Source organism: Hemicordylus capensis, chromosome 1, assembly GCF_027244095.1.
Source record: "Hemicordylus capensis ecotype Gifberg chromosome 1, rHemCap1.1.pri, whole genome shotgun sequence".
In the NCBI taxonomy this organism is placed as follows: Eukaryota; Metazoa; Chordata; class Lepidosauria; order Squamata; family Cordylidae; genus Hemicordylus; species Hemicordylus capensis.
The window spans coordinates 396,281,187-396,288,583 of NC_069657.1; positions in this window are offsets into that span (position 1 = coordinate 396,281,187).

A 7,397-nucleotide genomic window follows, 5' to 3' on the forward strand; every position below is an offset into this window, starting at 1 on the left:
TGGTCTGGCACAAGAGGGCTCTTGCACAACCATGCAAATGCTCCATTATAAGGCTGACACAGAGCCTAGCACAGTAATGTGAGCCAGTGACCGAATGGGGGCAAAGAGGAGATCAAGTGAACTCACCAGGGCAAAGCGCTGCCTATTGTGTGTGCCACAACAGTAAAGGGCAGTCTCACCCATCCCAACCAATCAGAGCTCAGAAAGTGGGTGATGTGCAAAAGGGCCTTGCAAGATGATCTTAACGAATGAGTGGATTCATATGGAGGGAGGTGGTTATTTGGGTTGCATGGTGATAACCAGCGCTTTGAATTGCACCTGGAAATTTACAACAGTGGAGTAATAATATGTCCCCCCCCACCAACCCCCCCCCAAAAAAACCCCACACCAGCACAGGTCAAAAGTCTTGCAGCAACGTTTTGTAGCAGCTGGAGGTTCCAAATGGTCTTCAGGGCATTTGCACAGATAGGCATGCTTCCTTCCGCACATGAATTGAGAGAGACTATAGCTCCAGTTCCAGAATTGTTCTAGGGTTTGAGAGAGAGTGTTGCTCATCAGAAGCAGTCCCTACTCGGCATTCTTGACAATTACCCTAAAACATAGCTAGCTCTATTGCAGCACTACTGGAATATTGCCATATTTTCAAGCCAGAAGACACTTTCTGTGCTCCTTTGGCAGTGGATGACAATCCCACTAGGCAGGCCCAACCAAGAAACCCTGTGCCAAGGTTCCAACAAGAGTAGATTTTGTTCTTTCCCACCTGGCCATTGCCTCTGTTCATTTTTGCAGTCAGGGTGTTCCTTGATGGAAGCTAGTGGAGGATCTGGCACCATCAACAGTGTTCTCAGAAATCACAGGATTAGCAAAAAGGGCAAGAGAGCAGAGAGAAATCATGCAGTTCAAACATGCTGGACTTGAGATAATGGACCACACAAGGCACTTGCCCTTGGATGGACTTTGCAGGAGGTTAGAGTTCTATCTTGTGTTTTTAGGCAAGCTGTGGCTCGCAGCTGGATAGAAGGAGCTTCCAGAAAACTCAAACAAATGTAGTTGGTTGTTGTTGTTTGTTTTTTAAGGATCCATGAGTAGGGACTATGGTTCGAGCACTGGTTCAGCATAGGGAGGGGAGCAGGAGCTTACCTGCTCTCTGCCACCCCATGCAGCTTCCTGCTGGGGAGGTGCTCAGCCCAAGCACCCCGGTGTGGCACCAGCATGCACTTGGTGTCAACAGGCTCCCCACTCCCCACTCCCCTCCACTCCCCATGCCAAACCGGTGCTCAAACTGCAGTTCATGCACACACCTATCCATGAGGGATCTAGGAAATTACTAGGGTGTCTCTTCTGAGTAAATTGATGGAAAGTGTAATTAAAGCTAGAACAAGTAAGCACATAGGAGGATAAGCCTTGCTGAAGGAGAATCAGCATAGCTTCCATAAAGGTAAATCCTGCCTAACTAACCCTCTGAGAGTGTCAACAGACATGTGGATAGAGATTATCCAGTTGACACTGTATACCTGGGCTTTCAAAAGGCTTTTGACAAAGTCCCTCATCACAGGCTTAGCAGTCATGGGATAAGGTCAGGCCCTTTTATGGTTTGGTAACTGGTTAAAGAAAAGAAAACAGAGGGTAGGAATAAATTGACAGTTTTCACAATGGAAGAAAGAAAGAAGTGAGGTCCCCCAAGTATCAGTATTGGGACTGGCGCCTTTTTACTTGTTTGTAGATGATCTGGAGTTAAGCAGGCCAAGTTTGCAGATGATGCCGATCTATTCAGGGTGGTGGAAACCAAAATTGATTGTGAAAAGCTCCAACAGGTTCTCTCTAAACTGGGTGAATGGCAACAAGATGGCAAATGCTTTTTATGAATAATAATTATTATTATAATTATAATTATAATAATACCCCTGCAGTGGTCGAAAATGAAGATGTAAAAATATTATGGGACTTCCGACTACAAACAGACAAACATCTGCCACACAATACACCAGATATAACTGTAGCTGAGAAGAAAGAAAAACAAGTCAAAATAATTGACATAGCAATACCAGGGGACAGCAGAATAGAAGAAAAAGAAATAGAAAAAATCACCAAATACAAAGATCTACAAATTGAAATCGAAAGGCTGCGGCAGAAAAAGACCAAAATAATCCCAGTGGTAATTGGTGCCCTGGGTGCAGTTCCAAAAGACCTTGAAGAGCACCTCAACACCATAGGGGTCACAGAAATCACCATCAGCCAATTACAAAAAGCAACTTTACTGGGAACAGCCTATATTCTGTGACGATATCTATAACAACAGCAACAAGATTGACAATAAAATTCAGCCATCCCAGGTCCTTGGGAAGGACTCCATGTCTGGATAAAACAAACCAGTCAATAACACCTGTCTGTCTGTGTAAACAAGAAATAATAATAATGTAAGTAAATGTAAAATGATGCACACTGGGGCAAAAAAATCCTAATGTCTTGTAACCCCTCTTACGAGAGAGAGAGAGAGAGAGAGAGAGAGAGAGAGAGAGAGAGAGAGAGAGAGAGCATATTTTCCCCAGTGGTTTCAAGAAAGAGATAGAAAAGAAAGTATTTCTTATGCCAAACTGAAGGATTTATAAGTATTTAAATTTTCTTTGTACAACTGAGTTTGCCAAGCATGCATAGAGATAAACTTTAAATACCCACTTACAAATTAGTAGAAAACCATAAAACATACATACAGTGGCATCATAGGGCCATAGCCCCGGCCCGTGTATCAGCATCTGACATCAGACACAGGGAACAGTTAGCCACACACCATGCATCTGACATCAGACACAGGAGATGTGGTTATGCTCCCAAATGTAGCCGGTGAGGCCCCATTTGGGAGCTGAACCACGTCTCCCGTGTCAGATGTCAGACACAGGGGGCATGACTGGGGTGTGAGGCACGGCCCCTGAAGGGCGGCAGCCTGGGTTCTTTGAACCCGTTCGCTCAATGGTGGCTCCGCCTCTGACCATAATGTTTCCCAAGGCTGTTTATAATATAATTGAATTAAAACTGTTCACGGGTAGCAAGTTTCTCCAATAACATTAGATATGGGTACAAATATATACAAATATCCCCTAAGTGGATATACAAATATCCCCTAAGTACACTTTTGCTAGCCTCACCTCTGCTCTTAAACCTTATTATAGGGATGGTTTTGGCATATAGCTGACCAGATCCATCGCCTAGGAAGCCAAGAAGTTAGAGGACAAGGCTGATGCCCACAGCCCACCTGGAGATAGTACTACTCACCAGGAGCTGTGAATCTAGATCCCTCATTAGCAGGGTTGAGCTCTAGTAAATGTTCCCAGTTCAGATTAACAACACGCTGACATGCTGGGAGCAAGAGGGAAAAGGAGATGGGTTTTGACTTTCATAATTTAATCTTGATTGGCCAGCTTTTGTTTGTTTGTTTATACTGGACGCAAAGTGTTGTGTGGTTGGTGGATGGGGAATTAAAGCAAACTAGTTATTTTGGAGGAGGTCTGTCTCTATGGAAACAAATAGCCTTGACCTATTTCTTTTCCAGCATGGTGAAAGGCTTCAGGTATGAGACAAGCACTGCTTTTGTTCCCCAGGGAATAGAGGTAGGCAGAGGTAGGCAAAAGGTAGAGGTGACTTTTTAATGATCTCTCTCTGTGTGTGTGTGTGTGTGTGTGTGCATTTGTGTGTTTTATGTTTTATTAGAAAATATCACATTGATGAACAATACACAGTTGCAAGTTACAAAAAGAAAAAGAAAAACATAAATGTTACCAGTCACAATTGTTAAATTATTAACATTAAATTGCTTAAAATTTGTACTTGTGATTTGTATTTGTACTTCCTTATATATATATTTTTTTAATAGTAGACTTTGCAAATATAAAATACAAACTTTGCAAGTACAGAATCACCGTCTTATGTAATATTATGCAGTAGCCTATAACTAGGCTCCATATCTCCAGAATGTCTTGTCTCCTTCCTTCCAATGCTTTTTAATAATACATTGATTTTATCACCAAAGCAGTATGCTTTGATGGCCTTCTCAAGCCAGTTCTGGAGGGATTGGGACTCATGTAATTTCCATTTTGTGGCTATACACACACTGGGCACTGCTAGTAAATTCAGCTGGACTAGGACCGGGGAGACCCGAGTTAAAATCCTCATTCAGCCATGATACTAGCTGGGTGACTCTGGGACAGTCACTTCTCTCTCAGCCTAACCTACTTCACAGAGAGTTGTTGTGAGGAGAAACTCAAGTATGTATATTCCTATATTTGGTAAACCTGCTCCTCCGCTAACAGCTTGTTTATATAATATTGTTTTACTATCCCTAGGTGGCTTATTTATCCAGACATAGTCCATAAATGCTAAATGGAAGTTAGCTTTCTTTTTATTAATACTTGTCAAAATGGTATCCTTTGTTGTTTCAGGAGTTAAGTTTATACTTAACTACTCTGACTTCTCTTGATTTACCTTATACCTTAAGAGACTGGATTGACTTTCTCTAAGATTTCAAACACAGCTGGATTTGAGGAAGGGTTTAGGTCTAAAAGGGTTAACAAAATCATCTGCATAAAGGGCAGTCTTAAAATCTTCTTGTCCCATCAGAACTCCTTGAATTCATTTTTTCTTTCTAACTAAACTTGCAAATGGTTCTATTGCCAATGCAAAAAGTAAAGGTGATAATGGGCATTCTTGCCTTCTGCTTCTGTACAGCATAATAGGATCTGATACTATTCCATTAATAAGAAGTTAGGCAGAGGTGTTTTGATATACTTCCTTAATCTATCTTAAGCAAACCCCTCCCAATCCTACTGCAGTTAATACTCCCTCCAGACATAGTGGTTTAATTCTGTCCTGCATCGTGTAAGATAATTGTTCTCTCTAACTTATTCTGTTGCATTTTGTCTATTATATTCATCATTCTTTTGATATTAAATCACATTTTAATCTTTGGCAAAAACCCTGTTTTATCATAATTATATACTTTCCTAGTATTGTGCCTAGTCTGGTTGCTAGTATTGCTGTACAGATGTTATGATCTTGATTTAAAAGTGTAATAGGTCTATATGACTCAGGTAATTTAGGCTCTTTTCCTGGCTTTGGTATAATTACTATCCTTGATTCTTTTCAGGTTTTTGGTAAATGTTTCTGATCCATAAATTCATCTATTATTTGGCAGTATGGTTGAGGTAATACCTCATCATTTCTTTTATAAAATTCTACTGATAGGCCATCTGGGCCTGGGGCCTTGTTATCTTTCATTTTTTAAATGGTTCCTTTCCATTCCTGCATTGTAATAGGGGCTTCCCATTACAATGGGATCTCACTTTCTCCTGTGAGATTTTGAAGATCCCTAATTTCTCAATAAAGAATTAAACTGAAACCTTAGTTGGATTATCAGAAATATATAATTTTGTATAATATGAAGTAAACCATTGAAGTATCTCTTTAGCATTTGAAGCCATTTTCTCTTCATATTTTGTTACAGGTATTAATCTTTTTTGTATGTTGTTTTGTTTTCTGTTCTGCAGCTATCATTCTAGCCAAAACTTTACTGGTTGTATTGCCTTGCTCGAAAAATTAATGTTGAGCAAAATTATAAGCATTCTTTAATGCTTTTGTTCATAACAACTATGCCCTTAATGCATTTAATTTAACCCAATCCTCTGAACTTTGCCCTTTTTTGGTTAATTTTCCATTTGTCTATTTGCTCAATTATTATTTTTTCTTCCTTTGATCTCTATTTTATTTTCCAATAAAAATTCCTCTTATATATACTTTAAAAGCATCCCATATATTTCCAGCCTTTACTCCACTTTGGCAGATGAGCCTAAAAAACTCTGTTATTCGTATCTTGATTTCTTCCACAGTCTCTTGATTAAATAGATGAATGTTTAATCTCCATTGCCATCCCTTCTCTTCATCGTATAATTTCCAAATAAAAGATACCGGAGCATGGTCTGCATTAGGGATGTGCACAAAACGGATTTTGTGTTTCGTTTCAAGCTCAAAACAAAACACTCAAAATGTTTCATCTAAACATCAGCTATGCTGCCTGCTTCAACAAAACAAATTCAAAACTTTTCAAGTGTTTGAAGTGTTATGAGTGCCATATTGGAGGGCTGTTTTTCTGGAGAGAGCTGCTGTACTGATCGGGGTTGGCATATAAACCAGTCTTCCGAGGCGGGCCAATGCGGTAAGTCTGGAGAGAGGCCTGGTCTACCCACCTCAAACAGCAAGTAGACCAGGTCTCTGATCCAAATTTAGCGCATTGGCCTGTCTCAGATGATTAGGTCTACCCCGCCAACCCCAAACAGTAGAAAACAGCCCTCCAAAATAGTGCTCAAAATTTAAAAATGTTTCAAGTCAAAGTGGGGTTTTGTTTCAAGCTTGAAACAGACTCTTTATGAAGGGTGTTTTGTTTCAAGGTCAAAACAATCAGAATGGCTCATTTTGAGCACAAAACATTTCGAGCTTGAAATGTTTTGCACATCCCTAGTCTGCATATGTCATTGTTCCTATTTTTACTTCTTCTATATTCTTTAATATACAGTGGGTATAGGAAAGAATCACCCCCTTTGACAGACCTTAAATTCTGGTTCCCTTACATCCTGAAATGAAAACACAAAGAAAATTCCCTTCACCAGCTGTACTTATCCAATGCAACCTATAACATCCAACTGAAAAACATCACAATTACAGTCCAGAAAAAGTGTCAGAAATAAAAAACAAGAATTACTGAGATTGAAAAAGGATCACACACACACACACCCCAATGTCAATATTTTGTTGAACCACCTTTTGCTTTAATAACAGCCTTGAGTCTGTTGGGATACTTCTCTATCAACCTTGCACATCTAGACGGAGCAATATTTGCCCACTCCTCCATACAGAACTGTTCAAGTTCAGTCACATTGGATGGTAGGTGTTGGTGGACTGCTAGCCTCCCTGGATCCGGTCGGGCCTCCAAACTGGATGGAAGAGCAAGGAGGAAACTGGTAAGAGAGGTTACCAAGAGGCCAATGGCCACTCTGAAGGAGTTAAAGGACTTCATGGCAAAGAGTGGTTGTTCTGTGCATGTGACAACAATTTCACGAGCGCTCCACAGATGTGGCTTGTTCGGGAGGGTCACAAGGAGAAAGCCAGTTCTCAAGAAAGGCCACATTAAAGCTCGTTTGAGCTTTGCCAGAAGGCACCTTGAAGATTCTGATGCCAAATGTAAAAAGGTCTTATGGTCAGATGAGACCAAGATTGAACTATTTGGCCTCAACACCAAACAGTACACCTGGCGTAAATCCAACGCAGCTCACCATCCACAACACACCATACCTACAGTGAAGCATGGAAGTGGCAGCATCCTGTTGTGGGGGTGTTTCTCTGCCTCAGGGACT